The sequence below is a fragment of the Aquarana catesbeiana genome, linkage group LG03 (assembly GCF_042186555.1).
Source record: "Aquarana catesbeiana isolate 2022-GZ linkage group LG03, ASM4218655v1, whole genome shotgun sequence".
Lineage (NCBI taxonomy): Eukaryota > Metazoa > Chordata > Amphibia > Anura > Ranidae > Aquarana > Aquarana catesbeiana.
Window position 1 is genome coordinate 177716748 of NC_133326.1, and position 24957 is coordinate 177741704.

The following is a 24957-nucleotide window of genomic DNA, read 5'->3' on the forward strand; positions in this document are numbered from 1 at the left end:
GGAGAGAGGTGTCAGCTGTCACAGAAAGCCAATCAATGCGTGTGGGACCCCGGGCAGCACCCCTGTCTGGCTAGTTACCAGAGTTCAGTGCTGTAACTTGTTGTGGCACTGGGCTCCGGGATTCAGCTGTACTCCCCTGATGCGGCCCTGTGTGCGGGAGCTGGGAGGGGAGGCTTGGTCGGGCTCTAGACCAAGACACAGGGAGAAGTAGTAGAATGTGTTTTGGGGTTTTATTCCATGTATACACATGGCATGTGTGAGAAATAAAAAAAAGTGACAGCTTTGTGTAAAAAAAAAAAAAAAATTCAAAAACTTTTGGCAAAAAATGAAATCTTGCATGGACTTAATATGCCTCTCTGTAAATACTTTGGGGTGTCTACTTTTCCACAAGAGGTCATTTGGGGGGGTGTTTGAACTATCCTGGCATTTTAGCACCAGAAAATCAGAGCTGCTTAAAAGCTGCATAAATTCCAATATTCAGTACATACTATAGTTTGCAGATGCTATAACTTTCACACAAACCAATTAATATACACTTATTGGTAATTTTTTTTTTACCATAAACATGGTGCAGAATACATTTTGGCCTAAATTTATGAAGTCATTTTATTTTATTTTATATTGTTTCATAAGAGAAAGTAGAAAATATATTTTTTTTCCAAATTTTTGTTTTTTCTTGTTTATATAATAAAAAATAAAATAACCCAGTAGTGATCAAATACCACCAAAAAGCTTTATTTTTATGAAAAAATTATACAAATTAAATTTAGGTACAGTGTTGCATGACTGAGCACTTGTCAGTTAACCACTTCAACCCCGGAAAGTTTTACCCACTCCCTGCGTCGCTTTAACTGATAATTGCGCGGTCGTGAGATGCTGACATATAATATTGATGCCCTTTTTTCCCTACAAATAGAGCCTTCTTTTGGTTTTGGTTTTGATACAGATACTTATTTTTGGCATTTGATCACCTCTGCGTTTTTTATTTTTTGCGCTATTAACAAAAAAAAGGCCGACAATTTTGAAAAAAAAAAAAAACAATATTTTTTAGTTTCTGCTATAATAGATTTCCAAAAAAAATGTAAAAAAATAATTTCTTCATCAGTGTAGGCCAATATGTATTCTGCTACATATTTTTTGTAAAAACCAATACCAATAAGCGTATATTGATTGGTTTGCGCAAAAGTTCTAGCATCTACAAACTACGGGATAGATTTAGGGACTTTTATTTTTATTTTTTGACTAGTAATGGCGGTGATCTGCGATTTTTAGTGGCACTGCGACAATGCGGCAGACAAATCTCACCCTAAGTGACACTTTTTGGTGACCAGTGACACAATACAGGGATCAGTGCTATAAAAATGCACTGATCACTGTATAAATGGCACTGGCAGGGAAGGGGTTAACACTAGGGGGTGATAAAGTGGTTAAATGTGTTCCCTGGGAGGTGTTTCTAACTGCAGTGGGAAGTGTTACACTGGAGGAAAAGAGAGATAGTGTTTCAGCTAAGCTGAATCACAATCTCTCACTTTTCCTCCCTGACAGAACAGTAGTGTGCTTTGTTTACATCAGCACACCGCTGATCTGTCTCTCTACAGAACGATCTGTGGGTCGCGGCGGCCATTGTGCCCCCTAAACCGCATGCACAAAATCACATACAGGTACGTGATTTTGCACACCCGGGCTGCCCTGCAGCAGTAAATGTACATGGGGCTGTCTGGGGCTGTCTGGAAACGGTTAAAATAGCACAGTGCTAAATAGCAACAAATGGCCTGGTCATGAAGGGCGTAAAACCTTCTGAAGTTCTAGTGGTTAAAGTACTATGAAACTACTATTTGTAATTTTAGCTGAATACATTGAGCACAATAAAATAAACGTTTCCTAGTGAACTATTTGTTAAAATTATTACCTTAGCACTTGCAGTTTACATCTTTTAATGCTGCTGGCTTCTGCACCTTCAATGCTGCTTCTTTGAACTGGCCTTCATAGGAAAGAGTTGGTAGTGGACAGTGCAGTCTGCAACCAGTATGTTAGCTCAGAGAAGAAAGGGAGTTGGAGAGGTAGAAGTAGGGGATTGCCTTGCCATTCTAAGCTACTAGTGTGTGTGGTTATATTGATGTACAACATGTAGGGAGACACAACTCCAGTCCCTGCATGCAAGGGGTGACTCCATAGGACACTACAAAAGAAAAGCGCAAACTTGAAACAAGAAGCCCAAAGCAGCAGTCATAGTACCAACAAACTGGGCAAGGGCAAAAGATTAGATAGGCAGTGATTAAAAGAAGCTGCATACTGAGTAAGGGATTAAATTAGGGCTGAACTTACTTAAAAACTGAGGGTTACTATCCCTTTAAACATTTGGTGAATAGCCCAAACAATATATTTTTGAAAGTGGAGTATTTACAGAAATAAATGATAGTTTTACTAATTGCATACTCTCTGTGATAGTTGTGCATATGTTTTTAAACAATATATTTAATTTTAAAAAAATACACAAACACAACATAATTACATTTCAAGCTAAATATGGAGGATGTAATTATTTCAAGTTAATCAATAACAAACATGTTTACATTTAAAATTGAGCTTTTATTTAAAAAATATGAAAATCAGAACTATAAGGGCTTACTCACACTATTGCATTGCATTAGTGTGTGCATTACCATAACATGGGCAACACATGTAGCATGCTTTAGTTCACTTACGTGCCATTCATTTGGACTTACAAAATGAAAGTGAGCTGCAGTGGAGTATTGCACAACACACATATTTTATGTACATTTCTATGTGTTTCACATTATTTAACGTACCATAACATACTGAACTGATTCTATGAATTACAGATGAGACATACTTAAAGCAGAACCAAAGTTTCACAAACAAAAAAACACTGAGAGTGTAGACTATTTTGAAAGAAGAGACATGCAAGCCTCTTTTGCCACCTGGCTCCTGGTGATTTTTGTCTGTACTGTGTACACCAACCATTCTCAACCTCCAGAGGTTGCAAGGGGTTCCCTGAGCTGTGCCTTACTGACCTCCCACCTGATGGTGCCTACATAGCTGTGTGGTCAATACCATATGGCAGTGCTAGCTGCATGACACCAATGATCTTTTTATCTGTCTGTAAAAGTGACACTCTGACCAATACTTTAGGGTAGACATTCTTCCCCCTGGCCACCAATTAATTGGTTTTAGCAGGGGTACCCCAATACCTGAATATGATTTCAAGGGTTCCTTTTGGATGAAGAGGTTGAGAAAGGCTGGTGTGCACCATTCAGTATACATTCCTTCTCTGTTCTTTTCAAAAATAGAGCCTGGTGCCAAAAACAATTAAACACCAGCATAAATGCAAAAGGGTTATATCATAAGTGTCTGTCCAATGGCTGGAGAGCATCACTGCCGGACCTGGAACAAGCAGCAGCACTGACTCAGTAGAAATATGTATGCAGGTGTCCCAACACTTATAGGCTTCAAGGAGTTGCAAGGAAGCACAGGCAATGTGAGTATATAAGGGTCGGGGTGGCGGTTTCCATAAATACTGTTGGGCAAACCTGCAATTTTCTGATTTTTATTTTTTTTCAAAATTATTAATTAATCAAATTTTTATTTAATCAGTGTGCACATTAAAACTAAATCAGCGAGAGCCTAGTGCTATGAGTCTGACTCTTTTTTAGGGCAACACAGCTTTAATTGTACAATCTCCTTTAGATCTATCAACATCTGTGTAGTACAAGGTCCTGGCTGATTGGATATTAATTGCTTGGATAGATTAGGTAGGTCTTCATATTAGATTGTTTTAAAATAAAAAAAATAAGTGTACAAAGATTGTATGGTCAAATTGTAATGTATATAAAAGATGTGTACAAAACACAGGCAGAGAGCTTTTTAATGGTTTCCTGTGTCTGTTATAATGTGTTCAAAGCAACAAATGAAAACGCTGGGTAGTCAGAATACACTCTTCTCCCTTGCACCACAATCTGGAGATACTGTTTTAGATATTTAGGTATTTAGAGGAAATACCAGCTAATGTGTGTGTGTGATACTAATGATAAGTAAAACTGCACTCTACTTCTAGCTGCAGCAATTTTCGAGGTCAGGTCATCTGCCATGTTCCTTTAAGCAGTGGATGGAAGTAGTGATGATGTGAGCTGATCACCTGCTGGAGCCGAGCATGCTCCCTGTATAGTAGGTGGATGTTATAGAAAATGAGGCATCCCCAACATCTCTTTAGATGTGCACACTCCTTGCTCCCCCCCACCTATCGCTGGGTGGTGCAGACTTCTGCTGTGCACACTGCCCATCAGTTGTTTAGCTTCATTTCACTGTCAACAGAGCTCTCAGTGTAGTAACATTTCACACTGAGTTATCTCTTGTATGACCACCTTGTTCAATATCTATAACAAAGAACATTATTAATACCCATACTGAATTTATGGAACCAAAAGAACCACTAAAGTAGAACTCCAGGCAATTTTTTTTAGCCTGCAGTGTGTAACAAAGTTTAAGAGCAACATCACTCAAAAAGTTAAGTTCCATTGATCCACTCCCTCCTCTAGCCTTTAACTGATTTACAAGATTTTGTAGGGGGAGGGGGCAGCTATTACTGATTTGTATTGGTATACGCTCCCACTTCTGCAATATAGTTGTCGATAATAGAACATATTTGACTGTGACAGATGGCAGATATGTACATGTATAACAGGCAAACACCATGACGTATGGATATTATAATAAGAGGGAATGGATGAGAAATTGACAACTAAATGTAGTAGATCATATAACTTACTGTAGTACATCATATAACTTACACAAGATAAAATTAGGAGGTTAGAGGTGGATAGTATACTAATATAGTATACTAGTAGTGGATAACAAATAGACACCATAATATCACAGTCTGTATGTTAAATGTAGTATTATCTAGAGTAAGGTGCTAATTTCCAATTCTTCATTAATACCTCCAGGCGAAAGTATGTCAAGAGCGTATATCCAATAAGTCTCCAATTGGCAGAGACGTTTAAATCTCTCTGCCGCGGACAGAGTGGCTGGTATGGATTTGGTGATCCATACTTTTAGGCCTATGGTGGATTTAGGATGATGTTGGGTGAAATGTCGTGGGACACTATGGTGGTCTTTACTGGCCTTATTATTGTTAATTTAACCACTGCCATCTGTGCCCTGTACCCCTGTGTCAAATTGCTTCAGGACTTCATTGTATACAGCACTGATGTTAACAATCCAATTTGCGGGTGCATGGTCATCTTGGCCATCCTCACAACACACCTGTCACTTCCCTTATCATTGTGTATTCAACATCTGCCCATACTCCTCCCTAGGGTTGTCCCGATACCACTTTTTTAAGACCGAGTACAAGTACCGATACTTTTTTTCAAGTACTCGCCGATACCGATTACCGATACTTTTTTTTAATGTCACGTGACAGGGTTTTTTTTTTTTTTTTTTTTTTTTTTAGGGGGGGGGGGGGGAGTGAACGGTGTGTGTGTTTTTTTTTTTTTTTTTTTTTTCATTTACATTTATTATTTTTTACAATTTAATTTTTTTTTATTCTTTATTGCACTATGTGTGTGTTTTTTTTTTAATCAGCCCTGTTGGGGGGCTTTGGTGAGATATCAGGGGTCTTAACAGACCTCTGATATCTCCCCCTTGAGACAGAGAAAGAGACAGAGGATAGAGATTCCCCAGTCCCTTTCTCTGCAGCGTCAGCTGCACTGACAATGAATGGAGAGAAGACAGCGGCTCCTCTCCATTCATAAACTGACACATTGTAATCACAGGAGATTACAATGTTTCAGTTATGTGAATAGACAGAGTCAGCTGACTCTCTCCATTCACACAGCGGAGAGACAGCAGAACGGAGGGGACAGAGGAAGAGAGAGGGGGACAGCGGAAAGCCGTAACGGATGGGGACAGCGGAGGGGGACAGAGCAAAGAAGGAGGACAGCGGAGGGGGTCAGAGGAACGGAGCAGGACAGCGGAGGGGGACAGAGGAACGGAGCAGGACAGCGGAGGGGGACAGAGGAACGGAGCAGGACAGCGGAGGGGGACAGAGGAACGGAGGGGGACAGAGGAACGGAGGGGGACAAAGCAACGGTGCAGGACAGCGGAGGGGGACTAAGGGGGATGAGGTGACAGTCAGCGGTGATCAAGTGTGGGGGAGTAACAAGCACCGATCACCGCTGTATGTCACTAAAGCAGCTGAAAGCCGCGGGGGGAGAAGCTTGTAACTCCCCCACGCGCCGATCACGGCTGACTATCAAGGTATCGGTGGAAGCATCGGGAGCATTTGCCCGAGTACAAGTACTTGGGCAAATGCTTGGTATCGGTGCCGATACCGATACTAGTATCGGTATCGGGACAACCCTACTCCTCCCCATACTCCGCCCCCTCATCATTCGCAAGCCAGCTTGAGGAGTATGGACGTAGGTCTGATGAAGGAGCCGCACATGCTCCGAAACACGTTACCGCCCCTTCTCTCCACTGACACCATCAGCCTTGTATGTCCCGCAGTGAATACAGGCTTCAGTGCTGCCTCCTCTCTCCAACACGAATGAGAACGCTTTATAGCTGCTGGACGGCTCTACACTGCACTGCACCATGGTGAGGATGGACACATGCCACAGATGAGGACTCATGATTTTATCATGTCTTTTAACACTCAACGATCTTGTAAGTGCTTTTAAACTTTTGTGCATGTTATTAAATTTTGCATACTGCACTTAGAGGCGCCTTTCTTTTCCTTGTTTGCTGGTGAGTACTTGATTTTTAAAAGTCAGCACCTATAGTATTTGTAAAATAAATAAACTGAAGTTCCGCTTTAAGTATCTTGAGGTGTATGCCATTTTAAGTTAAGCTGTCTTAAAAGTAGTAGTAAACTTAAGTTACAAAAACAACTGAGCCCTCTGTAGGTTAATGCATAATGTGCACTGCCATAGCTCCCAACACACTCTCATTTTGAGAGACTGTCTCTTAATTGGAACAAAGTCCCTTTGTCCCTCTTGCCACCTCATTTGTCCCTCATTTTGGCCTGATCTACAGTATATAGTTGTATATAAAATTCACTTTTTATCTTTCAAAAAGTGTTTTACAGTTCTAAACCTTTCATTCAATTTCTAAATTGCTGCATTTGTAAAGTTCAAAAGCCAGTATAAAGGAATATACTGTATGGGTAAAAGAAAGCCGCTGTTCTAACAATATGTTCCCTTCGTCGAAAAGTGCCTGCGCATGCGCAGGACGGAGCTGCACTCCAGTTGATTTGGAGATCAGCTGGAGTGACGTGACCATGGTGCATGCGCATATCAGAGGAGGCATTTTTCAATGGGAGAGAGAATGTCACGGACACTATTAAAAAATATTCACAGAGCAGAGGGACACCGTAGTTCCCATATTGTGCCTCGCTGTTGTGAGGCGGGGTTTCAGTCTGCTCAAGGTCGTCTTTTGTCAGTGTTGCACGGCGCTTGAGTGTCTTGATCAGCGCCTGTTGCCTGTGTCTAAGGGCGGGTTGCAACACAGACAAAACCCACCCTTCAACACAGCCACAAGCTGCCCTGTAACAGCGAGGCATAATGTAACTACAGTGTCCCCCTCCGCTCTGTGAATAGCTTTCAATTGTGTTCATGAAATTCCCTCTCCTGTCTAAAAATGCCTCCTGTGATGTACGTGGGCACTTTTCGACGGATGGCACATATCGATAGAACACCAGCAGCTTGATCTTGATCAAGATATGAGCATATTAATCCAGGTGTAGTACAAAATAATACAGGGCTTACACGTTTCGGCATGTAGCCTTAATCATAGCTGAAACGCGTAAGCCCTTCATTATTTTATACTTCACCTGTATAAATAAACTAATTCATTGTGGAAGATTGAGCTGCCGGTTTTCTTTTACATATCTGCTTGCTCGGATGCTAGGAAGACACTACAAGCCAGTGCACCGACCGCTCACCACCTTGGGGAATTATAACAGATGTTTTCTACTAATATTTAAGTATAAAGGAATAGTAGTGGGTATAAGTAATCCATTTTTTATAATTCTCCTTTAAGGGGGCGTGACAGGGGGTGCGTCCTATGCCTACATACTTTTGCTAATAGGTGTCCCTCATTCCCATCTCAAAAAGTTGTGAGGTATGTGCACTGCTCGTAAAACACATCATGGCAGACTAAACTCTTAGGCTACTTTCACACTGGGGCATTGGGGCGTCGGTGGTAAAGTGCTGCTATTTCTTTCTCGGACATCACGGGACACAGAGCCACAGTAATAACTGATGGGTTATGTAGGTACCTTTAGGTATTGGACACTGGTCACACCCTAATCAGGAAGTTCAACCCCCTATATAATCCCTCCCTTTCCAGGGATACCTCAGTTTTTATGCCAGTGTCTTAGGTGTTGGACGTGTAAAGATGTCCTGTGCTGAAGCTCCAAAGGGAATATCCTGATATCCTATACTGGGGCAAGCCAGGCGAACCGGATCCATTCAAAGTGTCTTTTCATGGCCGAATTGGATGGTACCCGGGCCTCGTGTCCGAAGAAACGAGGTTTTACCTGTAACGCTTTTTAGAGAGCTGGACCCCGCAGATCAGAAAATGGCTTTAAATCTCCTAATTTCTGGCTGGGTGCTTTACAGGGCCAGAACTGCAGGATCCCCCTATTTGTTGGGGGCCCCAGTCTCTGACGGTTTTTTTAAATGGAGCCCACCGTGAGAGGTGAAGATTGGGTCTGTGTATACAGAACCCTGCGGCTGGATAAGGTAAGAGGAGATTCCACAAAATTTTTGAATTCTAGTAGGTTTTCTCCTTTAAGGTAAATGCATGCTATGCCTATTGTGACACCAGGGGCTGCCAAGAGCACATACCATCTCATGCTGATTTCTGTCTCAGCATTCAACGCTGTACAAGCTCCTCCGACCGGCTCCAGGTAGGATGGGATGGGGGGTTTTCTCCTCTGGGATATTCCCCCCAGGCTAGGGGAAGGCCGCAAGTGGGCTTTAAGGCGGTTTTACACCGCACTGTCACCGCCGCTGCCGCCAAGCCGCCATTGCATGTATGCAGGCCCCCATCGCTGCCGGCCTCTCCCCTTCCTCCTCTACCCCAGCCTTCCTCCATGATAATTCCAGAAGGGTCAGGCTCACGTGGGAAGCACTTGTTTTAGAAAAAAACGAGGGGGGGAGCGTCAGCACAGCGTCAGCGTGCTCAGACGCCCACAGTGCCAGAAGCATGGCTATTTAAAAGCACACTTTACAGGTGCTCTGAGCCTTGGAGGGACACAGAGCTGACAGTCGCATGTAAGGTGGGACACAGGCATTCTCATAGGCTGCATTTACTAAGGTAACACCAGACTGGGCATTTGGTAGCAAGGCTTTTGCCAGACTACATCGCTCAGCAGTCAGTGTTCATTTTGGATACCTCACACCTTGTTGCTTTGCACTATGGGTAGAAGAGGTTCAAGTACCCCCAGAACCAGAGACACTAGCGGATCTCGTTCAGGTTCTGAGGACCCCCTGTCTGCTACATCCTCTCCCCCTGAGGGGCCAGGGATGGCTGGTCAGGGAGAGCCATTGGGGTCAGGGGCTGTACCTGCCTCCGGCACTTCAGCCCCTGTATACATTACACAAGAGGTTTTTTCCTCAACCATTACTGGGTTAGAGGAAAGATTAATGGCCATGATTACAGCTTCACTCAGTGGAAGAAAACGTACTAGGCCTTCCTCTGCTTCCCAAGACCCTCAGGAAGAGGATCTCTGGGATAAAGTAGATGAATCCCTTTCAGAGGATCAGGATGGGACGGATGATTCCTCTTCAGAGGAATCAGGTGGAGAGGGACCCTCTTCGGCTTCCCAAGAGGAGAAAGTCTTAGTACAGATCCTTACTGGACTGGTCCGCTCCACATTTAAGTTGCCCGTACCTGAAGCTGTTAAAGAATCCTCTTCTGCTTTGGGGTCACTGAAACCTTTCCAAGCAGCACATGCTTTTCCTGTTCATAAATTACTTGAAAAGCTCCTTTATTCTGAGTGGGATCACCCAGATAAGCGATTTCTTCCGCCGAAAAGTTTTCAACACTTTATCCTATGGAAGAAAAATGTATTAAGATGTGGGGAATGCCGGCCATTGATGTGGCCATTTCCTCTGTAAATAGTAGTCTGACTTGTCCTGTAGACAACGCTCAGATGCTCAGGGATCCTGTGGATAAAAAAGATGGAATCCTTATTAAAGGATGATTTTCCTTAGCAGGATCAGTGGCCCAACCTGCAGTAGCAGCGATTGGAGTCTGTCAATACTTAAGAAACCATGTTAAGCAGGTCATCAAAGTTTTACCTGAACAACAAGCCCAGGGGTTTGCTAACCTTCCAGCGGCCTTATGTTATGTTGTTGACGCCATCAGAGATTCTATCATGCAAACCTCTCGCCTTTCACTTGGGTTGGTGCATATGCGTAGAATCTTATGATTGAAAAATTGGTCAGCCGAAGCACCATGTAAGAAGCTCTTGGCTGGGTTTCCTTTTTGTGGTGCAAGGTTGTTTGGAGAAGACTTGGATAACTATATCAAGAGAATCTCTTGTGGGAAAAGTACTCTCTTACCTGTTAAGAAGAAGAGTAAGCGTCCCTCTTTCAAACGGACTCTTTCCCCAGCGCCAGGGGCTTCAGCCTCCAGGCAGTCACGATGGCCGCCTCCGTCTGGGGCTAGAAACAAGAGTCAACCCCAGGGACAAAAGAAGTCCTGGGGGAAGAAGTCTTCTAGACAAGACACTAAGGCCTCTTCATGAAGGGGCGCCCCCGCTCGCTCGAGTGGGGGGAAGACTGCTACAGTTCTCAAAGCTCTGGCAGGAGGACTTCCAGGACAGATGAGTAATCTCCACGGTAACCTTAGGGTACAAGCTGGAGTTCCAAGAATTTTCCTCTCCTCGTTTCCTCAGATCAAGTGTTCCCAGAGACCCAGAGAAGAAGCAGTCGCTCCTTCTAGCGTTAGAGCGACTTTTGTCGCAAGAGGTCATCAGGGTGGTTCCCACAAAGGATAAAGGATTGGGCTTCTATTCCAACCTTTTTACGGTCCTAAAACCAAATGGGGATGTCAGACCCATTCTGGATTTAAGAGATCTGAATCGATTCTTAAGGATTCAGTCCTTCCGCATGGAATCAATTCGGACAGTAGTCTCCATCCTGCAGGGAGGAGAATTTTTGGCATGGATAGACATCAGAGATGCATATCTACATGTGCCCATTTTTCCTGCTCATCAGAAGTTTCTGCGCTTCGAAGTAGGAGGGCGCCTTTTCCAGTTTGTGGCTCTGCCCTTCGGGATAGCCACTGCACCTCGAGTGTTCACAAAGATCTTGGCTCCTCCTCTGGCCAGATTAAGGGCTCAGGGTATAACTGTCATAGCATACCTAGACGACCTGCTCTTGATAGACTGGTTGGTAGCTTCCTTGAATGGGAACTTGAGGACCACAGTCAAGTATCTGGAACATCTAGGTTGGATCCTCAACCTAGAAAAATGGTCGTGTGCTTTTAAATAGCCATGGTTCTGTCGGTGTTACAGAAACAGCCTTTTGAACCAATACGTCAGATTCCTTTGATCTTGCTGACAAGGAAACTCATTTTTCTGGTAGCCATCTCTTCTGCTAGAAGAGCATCAGAATTAGCAGCTCTTTCCTGTAAAGAGCCTTATTTGATTGTACACAAGGATAGGGTGGTGTTGCGCTCTCATCCTAATTTTTTACCGAAGGTGGTTTCAGAATTTCATCTAAACCAAGACATTGTCCTGCCTTCCTTTTTTCCAGAACCCTGTTCTCCGGAAGAGAGGTCACTAGATTCTTTGGATGTAGTAAGAGCAGTCAAAACCTATCTGGAAGCTCAAATTCGCAAAACGGACGTTTTGTTCGTGCTGCCAGAGGGTCCCAGTAGAGGACAGGCAGCGTCAAAAGCTACCATTTCTAGATGGATTAGACAATTGATCATTCAGGCTTACAGTTTGAAACAGAAGATCCCTCTGTTTCAGATCAAGGCACATTCCACAAGGGCTATTAGTGCTTCTTGGGCAGTGCATCACCAGGCCTCTATGGCTCAGATCTGCAAGGCCACAACCTGGTCTTCAGTCCATACATTCACCAGATTTTATCAGGTGGATATGAAAAGGCATGAGGATATCGCCTTTGGGCGTAGTGTGCTGCAGACAGCGGTACAAGGTCCTCAGGTCTGATTGCACCCTACTTGGTTGTGATTTCCCCCCCTTCAGTTGGCATTGCTTTGGGACATCCCATCAGTTATTACTGTGGCTCTGTGTCCCGTGATGTCAGAGAAAGAAAATAGGATTTTTTATAACAGCTTACCTGTAAAATCCTTTTCTTTCGATGGACATCACGGGACACAGAGGTCCCGCCCCTCTTCTAATACACTTATACTGCTTTGCTACAAAACTGAGGTATCCCTGGAAGGGGAGGGATTATATAGGGGGTTGAATTTCCTGATTAGGGTGTGACCAGTGTCCAATACCTAAAGGTACCTACATAACCCATCAGTTATTACTGTGGCTCTGTGTCCTGTGATGTTCATCAGGATTTTACAGGTAAGCTGTTATAAAAAATCCTATTTTTTAGTGGCGCTTTACCATAATTTTTGTGGCACTTTTCGGCCGCTAGCCGGGCGCTTTTAACCTGCCAACAGCCAAAAAAGGGTTAAATGCGCCCGCAAGGTGCTGCAGCGACGCTTTCTTGGCTCTTTGGCAGCGCTGCCCATTGATTTCAATGGGCAGGGGCACTGTAGGAGTGGTGTATACACCGCTCCTACAGCGCCTCAAAAATGCTGCTTGCAGGACACTTTTTAGAGTCCTGCCAGAGCACCACTCCAGTGTGAAAGCACTTGGGCTTTCACACTGGAGTGAGAGGAGAGGCTATTTACAGGAGCTTTGCAGGTGCTAATTTTAGCTCTATAGCGCCTGTAAAGTGCCTCAGTGTGAAAGCAGTCTTAAACAGATCCCTCCAATGCTGAGCTATCACTGCTATAAGCACTTACATCTTCAACAAGTCTTCCTTATGGGTTTGCACTCTCCAACAGTTTGAACAACAAGGCCACAATGATGTCATTCCTGTGCATGCTCACTGGAGTCATGATCGTGGCACAGCGCTCTCTCCATTGACAGGCACTCAGTTTGTGATGAATGCGTAGCACATTGCACATGCGCCAGTGACGTCACTGGCTGCAGCAGCTGTGAATATTTCCTAAACAGTGCATGTTTAGGACATATTCACTTTCCCTTTAGGTACAGTAAGCCTTATTATAAGATTACTTGTAATCTTGTAAACTTGTTGCTAAGCTGAACTTTTTGGGATTGAGCCCAATACTTTGTAACTGGATTTTGGATTTCCTGGCTGATAGGCAGCAGAGGGTAAAAGTTGGTAATTGTTACTCATCAATGCTGTCCCTTAGTACAGGGGTGCCACAGGGATGTGTGCGAAGCCCCCGTTTACTTTATACCCTTATGATTGTGTTTCTCACTCCAAGGTGGATGTAAATTTGCAGACGACACCACATTAATGGGGAAAATAAGGGGCGGTGACGAGTCTGCATATCGCCAGGATATTGAAAATCTAGTTGGATGGTGCACAGAGAACAACTTACAGTTAAATGTAGCAAAGACAAAGGAGATTATTATTGATGTTAGGAAAGTACAGGTGGTTAGCTATGAGCCAGTGGGGATTAATGGGATGGAGGTTGAGAGGGTAGAGGAGTTCCCCTTCCTGGGAACAATAATTGGGAGGACCTGTCATGGACAGGGCATATATCCCATCTGGTGGGCAAGGCTCAGCAGAGACTGTACTTTTAGAGGAAACTATGGAAGACAGGCTTTTTAGAGTGGGTCCTTTTTAGCTTTAATAAAGCTGCCATTGAAAATGACGATATGGGCCTTTCACGCCAAATTCGAGTGGCGTGTCACGGCCCATAATTCACTGCGGCATCGCAGTGCATTGCTGGCTGATGATTGGCCAAGCATGCACTATGACCCGCATGCATGGCCAATCACAGTGTCGTCTGTAGAGAGAGCTGTAATTGGCCAAAGCCAGGGTGGCTTTGGCCAATTATGGCTCAGGGGGTTTAGTACAAGCCCCACACTATATAAGGCCGCCTACACGGTGGCCCTGTGTAGTGTGTTCCGGCGTTGAGAGACAGAGACAGAGAGACAGTGTCATTTGATTTAAGTTAGATAGATTAGGCAGGACAGTCAGTCAGTTAGCTGCACTTACAGTGTATTGTGTATATGTATGCATCCCAGGAGTTGTGTGTGTGTGTGTGTATATAAATATAAATATATATATATATATATATATATATATATATATATACACACTTTATCCAGTTTAGCTAGATCCGTACCTGTTATTATCTTCCTACTGACAGGCAGGCTTGTGGTGTTACAGTATTTACAGCTGACTGAAGAAAATTGCTGGTGTTCCTCTGATCCAATTAGTACCACAGTCAGGCAGCTAGACTATTTACAGTTAGTGTAGTGCGTCCTCTGAACAATGTTCAGCTAAAGCTACAAGTTAGTGTAGTGCGTCCTCTGAACAGTGTTCAGCTAAAGCTACAAGTTAGTGTAGTGCACAGTGTTCAGCTAAAGCTACAAGTTAGTGTAGTGCGTCCTCCTCACAGTGTTCAGCTAAAGCTACAAGTTAGTGTAGTGCGTCCTCCTCACAGTATTCAGCTAAAGCTACAAGTTAGTGTAGTGCGTCCTCTGAACAGTGTTCAGCTAAAGCTACAAGTTAGTGTAGTGCGACCTCTGCACAGTGTTCAGCTAAAGCTACCTGTAGAAGGTTGGTGGTGTTTTCCTGATCCTATCACTACCGCAGGCAGCTACATTATTTACATGTTAGTATAGTGCGACCTCTGCACAGTGTTGAGCTAAAGCTACAAGTTAGTGTAGTGCGTCCTCTGAACAGTGTTCAGCTAAAGCTACAAGTTAGTGTAGTGCATCCTCCTCACAGTGTTCAGCTAAAGCTACAAATTAGTGTAGTGCATCCTCCTCACAGTGTTCAGCTAAAGCTACAAGTTAGTGAAGTTAGTGTAGTGCGTCCTCCTCACAGTGTTCAGCTAAAGCTATAAGTTAGTGTAGTGCGACCTCTGCACAGTGTTCAGCTAAAGCTACAAGTTAGTGTGGTGCGACCTCTGCACAGTGTTCAGCTAAAGCTACCTGTAGAAGGTTGGTGATGTTTTCCTGATCCTATCACTACCGCAGGCAGCTACATTATTTACACGTTAGTGTAGTGCGACCTCTGCACAGTTTTCAGCTAAAGCTACCTGTAGAAGGTTAGTGGTGTTTTCCTGATCCTATCACCAAAACTATTCCAAAAGTTCTTTGGTTTGGGCCTTTTTTGAGACGAGTGCATCAGATCGCACCGCTGCTATTTGCAACATATGTCTCAAGCGTATCTCACGTGGCCAAAACATCTCCCGCGTGAGCACCACATGCTTGACCAGACATATGTTGACCTGCCATGCAGTTTGTTGGCAAGCGTATCTAAAATACCCACACCAAAGAACAAAGAGGACCTCTCCTTGCTCCTCATCAGCTGAGAAGGTGTAGAATTAGGTGTGTCAAAGCCAAGTACCTGTGGGCAATCTGCTTTCGGTACACCGACGTCAGATTGTATCAGGCAAATATCCCTGCCCCACCAGAAGTTCGCACATGCCCAGCGGTTGAATGCTTGGCAAAATTGCTAGCACTTCAACTGCTACCTTTTCAGTTGGTAGACTCTGCCCCCTTCCGTGAGTTTGTGGAATGTGCGGTTCCTCAGTGGCAGGTACCCAAACGCCACTTTTTCTCATGGAAGGCGATTCCGGCTCTCTACCGGCATGTGGAAGGTAATGTCCATGCCTCGCTGGACAATGGAAGTCAGCGTAAAGGTGCATATTACCGCTGACTCATGGTCCAGCAGGCATGGACAGGGACATTACCTAAGTTTCATGGTGCATTGGGTGACTCTGCTGGCAGCTGGGAAAGTTGCAGGAGAAGGTGCAGTAGTGTTGGAGGTTGTTCCGCCACCACGCCTCCAAAATGCCACTACTAATGATTCTGACACACTTCTCTCCTCCACCCCCTCCTCTTCTTCTTCCTCCATGGCCTCTTCCTGTTCTTTGTCCTCGGAACCAGCGGTGCTCCATAGGCATTCAAGGGGCTACGCAAGTATGTAGGCCAAAAGATGCCATGCGGTGCTTGAGCTGGTGTGCTTGGGGGACAGGAGCCACACTGGGGCAGAGGTTCTGTCACCTCTGCAGGGGCAGGTTCAGAGGTGGTTGACGCCATGCCAACTTAAGGCAGGAATGGTGGTTTGCGACAATGGCACCAACCTCCTCTCCGCCCTCTGACAGGGACAAATGACCCATGTGCCCTGTTTGGCTCACGTCCTTAACTTGGTGGTGCAGCGGTTCTTGGGCAGGTACCCGGGCTTACAGGATGTCCTGAGGCAGGCCAGGAAAGTCTGTGTGCATTTCCGCCGGTCATATAGTGCCAGTGCTCGGCTGGCAGACCTCCAAAAGGAATTTAACCTGCTCAAGAACCGCCTAATCTGTGACATGCCCACCAGGTGGAACTCAACGTTGGCCATGCTGCAGTGGCTGTACATGCAGCAGAGGGCCATCAATGAGTACCTGTGCGACTATGGCACCAGGACAGGGTCAGGGGAGCTTGTTTTTTTCCCCACCCCAGTGGGCCATGATCAGGGATGCATGAACTGTCCTGTCACCATTTGAGGAGGCCACAAGGATGGTGAGCAGTGACAGTGCATGCATCAGTGACACTGTCACCCTTGTCCACCTGTTGGAGCACACGCTGCATGGAATAATGGAGAGGGCACTTGAGGCAGAACAGGAAGAGGAGGACTTCCTTAGCTCTCAAGGCCCCCTTTATCCAGACAGTGTTCCTGCATGCCCGCCGATCACACAGGAAGAGGACGAGGAGGAGGAGGATTGTGTCAGTATGGAGGTGGAGCCTGGCACTCAGCATCAGCAGCAGTCTTTAAGGGATCATTTACAGTCCCAAGAAACACATGGACTTGTACGTGGCTGGGAGGAGGTGGCTGCGGATCATGTCGTCCTTAGTGACCCAGAGGACTCCGGACCGAATGCCTCAGCAAACCCACGCTGCGTGGCCTCCCTGATCCTGCAAAGCCTGCAGAAGTATTCTCGTATTCGTGGTATCAAGGAGAAGGAGCAATACTGGCTGGCAACCCTCCTTGATCCACGTTACAAGGGTCCTTATCTTGCCATCGCAGAGGGAGCAGAGGATGAAACATCTTCAGGAGGCCTTGCAGAAAGGTCTGTGCAACGCGTTCCCAGAGACTGGGAGGTTACAAACTCGTCGCGTTCAGACAATTTTTTAGTCCGCAGCCCCAAGGTATGATCGGTTCCAGCAACCATCGCCAGCGTCTGTTTTACATGGTGCAGGAATACCTAGGGCAAGATCTGACTTGGACAGCTTTCCCACCAAAAATCCTCTGGGTTACTGGGTCTTGAGGATGGATCACTGGCCAGAGCTTGCACAGTATGCAATTGAGCTACTGACCTGTCCTGCATCCAGCGTTCTTTCGGAACGCATATTCAATGCTGCTGGAGGCTTTGTAACCAATCACAGGGTGCATCTGTCCACCGACTCGGTCGATCGACTGACCTTCATAAAAATGAATCAGTCTTGGATCACCACCAGCTACCAAGCACCTGATTCTGATGTAACCGAATACATTTTTTTGAAATGTCAGATCCCTTCAAAGACTGCCTATGCTGATCCTGTTATACTGAGTAATTATCCTCTTCCTCCTCAATGATCATGATGATAGCTTGTAAGAACATTTTTGGTTCTGGGCGCCGCCAGTCCCGCCACCGGTGCATAAGGCCCAATTTTTCAGCCCCTGTTTAACAGGGGCGTGTAATTACAATTTTTGATGCAATTCTTTGCAGCAGGGCTAGTTCCTGCGCTCCAACTAGAGTATCTGTGAGGGGTTGCAGTGTTGTGGCACCAGTGTCTAAGGCCCAATTTTTCAGCCCCTGTTTAACAGGGGCATGTAATTACAATTTTTGATGCAATTCTTTGCAGCAGGGCTAGTTCCTGTGCTCCAACTAGAGTATCTGTGAGGGGTTGCAGTGTTGTGGCACCAGCACCAATGTCTAGGGCCCAATTTTTCAGCCCCTGTTTAACAGGGGCGTGTAATTACAATTTTTGATGCAATTCTTTACAGCAGGGCTAGTTCCTGCGCTCCAACTAGAGTATCTGTGAGGGGTTGCAGTGTTGTGGCACCAGCACCAGTGCCCAAGGCCCAATTTTTCATCCCCTGTTCAACAGGGACATGTAATTAGAATTCTTGATCTAATATTTCACAACAGGGCACGTTTCTGCGCCTCCCCAAGAATATCTGTGAGGACTTACAGTGTTGTGGCACCACCACCAAAGGCCCAATTTTTCTGCCCCTGTACAACAGAGGCATGTCATTACAATTCTTGATCTAATATTTCACAGCAGGGCCCTCTGAGGACTTACAGTGTTGTGGCCACAACAACACCTAAGGCCCAAATTTCTGCTGAGTATATAGGGCAGGCCCCTACTTTCAAACATCCAACTTACAAACGACTCCTACTTGCAAACGGAAGGAGACAACAGGAAGTGAGATGAAATCTACCCCTAGGAAGAGTTAATAAGGGGAAAAACTTTTCTCCTTTCCACTGATGCTTTATCACCAATCCTTGTTTCACAAAAAAACCCAAATTTTCAAAAAACATTTGTCATTGGGACAAAAAATGAGGTGAAATCTTCTGAAGCGGAGCACAGACAGCAAAACAAATGTCACAGGGGTGATAACCCTTCCCTAGGTTTTCCAAAAAGCTTAAAATAGATGTTTTGGCTGGAGCTAAACATGTTAAAAATGTACGAGTTCAAAATTACAAATAGATTCTACTTAACAACAAACCTACAGTCCCTGTCTTGTTTGCACCGCCTGTATACTGCTGTTCAGATTATATAGGGCCTGGGGGCCCCACACCTTTCCTTTTTTAATTTGGGTGCAGGGTTCCCCTTAATATCCATACAAGACCCAAAGAGCCTGGTAATGGACTGGGGGGTACCCATGCCGTTTGTCTCACTGATTTTCATCCATATTGCCAGGACCCGACATTACATTAAAGCCGCAAGCAGTTTTAAATGACTTTTATCCTTTGAAAATAACATTTTGTGCAGGGACTGTTCTAAGCACGGGAAACACGCGCCACTTTACAGGCATACTATAGACACCCCCCAGGTACGATATTTAAAGGAATATTTCACTTTTTTTCACTTTAAGCATCATTAAAATCACTGTTCCCGAAAAAACGGCCATTTTTAAAACTTTTTTTTGCATTGATACATGTCCCCTGGGGCAGGACCCGGGTCCACAAACTCTTTTTAGGACAATACCATGCAAATTAGACTTTACAATGAGCACTTTTAATTTTGAACGTTGGAGTCCCATAGACATCAATGGGGTTCCAACGTTCGTGCAAATTTTCGGTCCGTTCGCAGGTTCTGGTGCGGGGGATGTATAGAAGGATTGGCTTACATACTACCAGGTTGCGGAATAGCTTCTTTCCTCAATCTCTGCAGTTCTTGAATGCTGGAGGTCTTGTGGAATAAATGTAAGTGTTTTTATGCTGGGCGTGGAATTTTGTTTTTTAATGTGAGGGCGCTACAATTCTGTTTCATTTTATATCTGTAAAATGATAATATTTTTTCTTATTCTGATTGTAGGTGCCAGTAAAAAAAGAAAAAAGTTTTCTATCACTTTAAATCCTTATGCTGCTAGCATTAGCAAATAGATAGGAAGGTATATTACATTTACTTGTTTTAAAAGTTTGTTTTTTTTTTTTTCATTTTTTACATCCTGGTTCCTGGCCTAGGCCAAAATTATGCCATACTGCCATATGCCTCATGGGCATTTTTCTTTTGCTTCATCTAGAGGGGAGGAGGGGTTTTCTCAGATAAGCACACCCTCCAACCTGCATGCCTGAACTAAGGGCAGAGGGAATGCAGGAAGTAAATGCTACATGAATCATCATGAATCATCTGTTCTTCTCAACAAAATAAAGCATTGAGATATGGATGGATGGGTATGTTTGCATTGAACATTAAAAAATAAATGAAATAGCATTTTTAGTTTGTGGTTTTAGGTTGTGGTCAGATACAGTTTAGTTCTGCTTTAATATTTATATTTATACTTTCATTCAGGCCAGATAGTATAGCTCTCGCTAAATTTTTGACACTGTGGCCATGGGAGCTACAGCTCTCATACATGGGAGTCTCAGTGTTGTTTGTCCACCCCTTCTTTCCCCTTGCCCATTCACAGAAAGCCTTGTATTCTTTAACCACTTGCCGACTGCCGACGCAGATATACTGTGGCAGAATGGCACGGGCAGGCAAAATCACATATCTGGTACGTGATATGCCCCCCCAGTGCCCGAGGCAGTCGACATCGTTAGGGGAGCGATCAATGCTGAGGGGGAGGCCACTCATTCATGGCCAAACCCTCGCGATTGCTCCCAATGAATGAAAATCTTCCTCTGCTGCTGTAATGTAAACAGTGGCAGAGGAAGTGAGGTCATCTCTCCTCGGGAAGCCTTTCATTCCGGCGCTGAGGAGAGAAGACATCCAAGTAAGTCTGCACAACACTACACTGACAGTAGAACATGCAGGCACACTTTTCACCCCCCGATCACCCCCCTGCACCCCCTGTCACAGTGACACCAATAGCAGTTTTTTTTTTTTTTTACTGATTACTGCATTGGTGTCATTTTGTGACAGTTATAAGTGGTAGGCCAGTTAGTGTTAGGCCCCTTTAGGTCTAGGGTAACCCCCTAACACCCCCAATAAAGTTTTAACCCCTTGATCACCCCGTCGCCAGTGTCACTAAGCGATCGTTTTTATGATCGCTGTATTAGTGTCACAGGTGACGCTAGTTAGGGAGGTAAGTATTTAGGTTCGCCATCAGCATTTTATAGCGTCAGGGACCCCCATATACTACCTAATAAAAGGTTTTAACCCCACTGATTGCCCCCTAGTTAACCCTTTCACCAGTGATCTCAATATAACTGTTACGGGTGACGCTGGTTAGTTAGTTAGTTATTAGTTAGTTATTTTTTATAGTGTCAGGGCACCCGCTGTTTATTACCTAATAAAGGTTTAACCCCCTGATCACCCGGCGGGTGATACAAGTTAGGTTTTAGGGTCAGATAGGGTCTGCGTCACCCCAGGCAGCGTCAGGTTAGTGCCAGTACCGCTAACACTCACGCATGCAGCATGCACCTCCATTAGTGGTATAGTATCTGAACGGATCAATATCTGATCTGATCAGATCTATACTAGTGTCCCCAGCAGTTTGGGGGTTCCCAAAAATGCAGTTTTAGCAGGATCAGCCCAGATACCTGCTAGCACCTGCGTTTTGCCCCTCCGCCTGGCCCAGCCCAGACCACCCAAGTGCAGTATCGATCGATCATTGTCACTTACAAAACACTAAACACATAACTGCATCATTCGCAGAGTCAGGCCTGATCCCTGCGATCGCTAACAGTTTTTTTGGTAGCATTTGAATCAGTCGCTGTCAGGAGCTTTTTTACCTGTGAGTCTCACTACTGTACCACTAAATTTAGAGCCCAAAATGGCAAATCGAAGGTACAGTAGTGAAGAAGCCTACACATTTCTGAGCATGACAGATAGTGAAGAGGAAGTCACTCATCTGTCAGATTCAGGCTCAGAATACGATCCTGTAGACGACAGCGGCTCCATGACAGATAGCTCTGACGATGGAGTTGTGGTCCCTGCCAAGGTCAGGCGTACCCAACCCCAATCTTTTTCGGTTGTTGTTGAGGTGCAGGAACCGCAGGTCCCTCGTATGGCAGTACTAGCGCCGCTATTCCTTCTGGTGAACTAGCAAGCACCAGCGGCCTAGTACACCCCGGTCATAGTTAAACCAGCACTGCAGTAACACTTGGTGACGTGGTGAGTCCCATAAGTGCAGTTCAAGCTGGTGAGGTGGCAAGCACAAGTAGTGTCCCGCTGCCACCAAGAAGAAGACAAACACAGGCCCATCGTGCCTATAGTGCCCTTCCTGCTGCATCCACCAATTCTAATTGGGAACCCACCACTTCTGCAGCACCCGTACTTCCCCCATTCACATCCACAACCAAATGCTGTCGGCTGCATGAGAGGCATTTTCTTTATGTCCTCCCGAGTACCCCTACACAACTAACCCCCAAAAAAGATGTTGTGTCTGCAGCAAGCGTGGATATAGGCATCACACCCGCTCTTATTGTCCCTCCTGTCCTGACAATCCTGGTCTTTGCATTGGTGAATGTTTTGAACGCTACCATACACTAGTTGAGTATTAGCATAGGGTACAGCATTGCACAGACTAGGCACACTTTCACAGGGTCTCCCAAGATGCCATCGCATTTTGAGAGACCCGAACCTGGAACCGGTTATGCCCCGTACACACGGTCGGACATTGATCAGACATTCCGACAACAAAATCCTAGGATTTTTTCCGAAGGATGTTGGCTCAAACTTGTTTTGCGTACACACGGTCGCACAAAGTTGTCGGAATTTCCGATCGCCAACAATGCAGTGACGTAAACCACGTCTGACTAGACTAGAAAAGGCCAGTTCAGAACCAAGCGCGGCACCCTTTGGGCTCCTTTTGCTAATCTCGTGTTAGTAAAAGTTTGGTGAGAGATGATTTGTGCTTTTTCAGACTTGTGGCTTTCAGATCGTTTTCTGCAGTTCAGTTTGTGCTTGTGGGTTTGTATCTGCTCTTCAGTGCATGCAAGCAAGCTACGCGTGACTTTGTCATTGTGTTCTTGTTCGTTCGTTACTGTTTTTCAGGTCGCTCTTCACAGGCCTTGATGTTCTTCAGTGCGTTCTGTTACTTTGTACTGAGCAGCCAACCGTTTTCTAGCCATGTTGCGTATACGTACTCCTCGTAAAGTTCGTGCTGTGCGGGGGCTTGGTGTTGGGGTCCTGACCTTGACACAAGTCCAGTCCATGAACAGGGTGGGGAGGAGTTCATGGACCAAGAATTGGTTGCTTCAGCGTGACCAGTTCTCTCATATGCCTTTGCTCCGTGAGATCCGTGAGAATAATCCTGATGATTTCAGGAACTTTCTCAGGATGACGGACCCTGTATTTCACCGTCTGCTGGCTTTGCTGACCCCCTATATCAGCAGGCAGCATACCTGCATGAGGCAAGCCATCACTGCGGAGCAGAGGCTCATCGCTACCCTGCAGTACTTGGCAACAGGGAGAAGCCTGCAGGACTTGGAGTTCTCGACAGGCATCTCCCCCCAGGCTCTGGGTATCATTATCCCAGAGACCTGTTCTGCCATCATCCAGGTCCTGCAGAAGGAGTATATGAAGGTAAGTTTTTTATCCTTTTATATCACATTTTATTGTATTGAATGTTTGCTAATATATTATATTTCTTTCCTCATTCCCTAATTACCATGATTGTAATATGCTGTGCATGTCCCCTTTGTTCTCATGCATGCTGGATTTTTATGTAATTATTTTTTTGTCCTTCATACATATTTGCCTTCACTTACCTCCCCAGCATGCTCTTCTGCCCCTATATTCACCTCATGTAGTCACTTAACAATGTATTTTATCAGCTCCATAGTAGTGTTTTACCCCAAACACCCCCTAAAATGTTTAGAAATGTGATTTGTGCTTTAAATTCAGGCAGAGTGCCAGAGACTTTTTTTGTGGTGTCCCCAAATCATTTTTATTAACCCTCCCTCCCCCCAACTGCTAAGTCAGCTGATCCCTATTCTCTATCTATCCTCAATCATCTATCTGCTGACTTTGCCAAACCCATACACACTATACCCACCTCTTTTGTGGTCAGATTTATGGATGAATTCCTCAAAGCATGTAGTGCAAGGGCCTGCCTGTATACTTTCAAATGGTAATGTTTAAAGTTTTTGTATCCTATTATTATCTTGATAGGTAATAGCAGAATGTCCAAATGTGCTCAAATGTGTACAGTGTGTATTTATATCTTTGTATTATGACACTTCTTACCTGTCCAGTGGGCTGCCAATAGTGTAACTAAGGAGGGGCTGTTCAAAGTAATACCCATTATTTAGGCATGCATCTCTCAATGAAGTGGAGAGGGTTACCTGTCCAAGATCCCCCCCCTATAATGTTAGAAATGGCCCATGAGAGGGGGGGGAGGGGGAATATGATAGGTGTACCTTATACTTTGGTGTTGTAAAATTCCTCTTAATAAATGTTATCTGGATGTTGGCCAAGAATGTTTGTGTCTAATCTGCTTTCAATGTTTATGTGCAAAAATACTAAGTTTTTTTTGTTTTCCTCAACAGTTTCCTTCCACGCCACAGGAATGGCAGACTGTGGCCTCCCACTTTGCCCAGCGGTGGGACTTTCCTAACTGCGGAGGGGCAATTGATGGGAAACACGTCCACATCATCCCACCACCCAATTTGGGGTCGTACTATTATAATTACAAGGGGTTCAATAGTATTGTGATGTTGGCGGTGGTGTCGGCTAATTACGACTTCCTGTATGTGGACGTGGGGAAGAATGGCCGGATGTCTGATGGTGGAGTCATCACCCAGACGGAGTTTTACAGGCATCTCCAGAATGGCAGCTTGGACTTGCCACCTCCAGAAGACAATGTGGAAGGACTCCCATTCGTCTTCGTTGCGGATGAAGCATTTGCGCTGGAGTACCATCTTATGTGGCCATTCCAGATGAGGACCCTGAGAGCCAGAAGAGTGGTGGAGAACACGTTTGGAATCATGGCCAGCCGGTTCCGCCTATTTCTGACACCCATCCATATGGCGGAGTATAAACTTAATCATATAATTCTGGCGTGCTGTGTTCTACATAACTTGTTACGCCAACATTCTGCCAACTATGCTGGC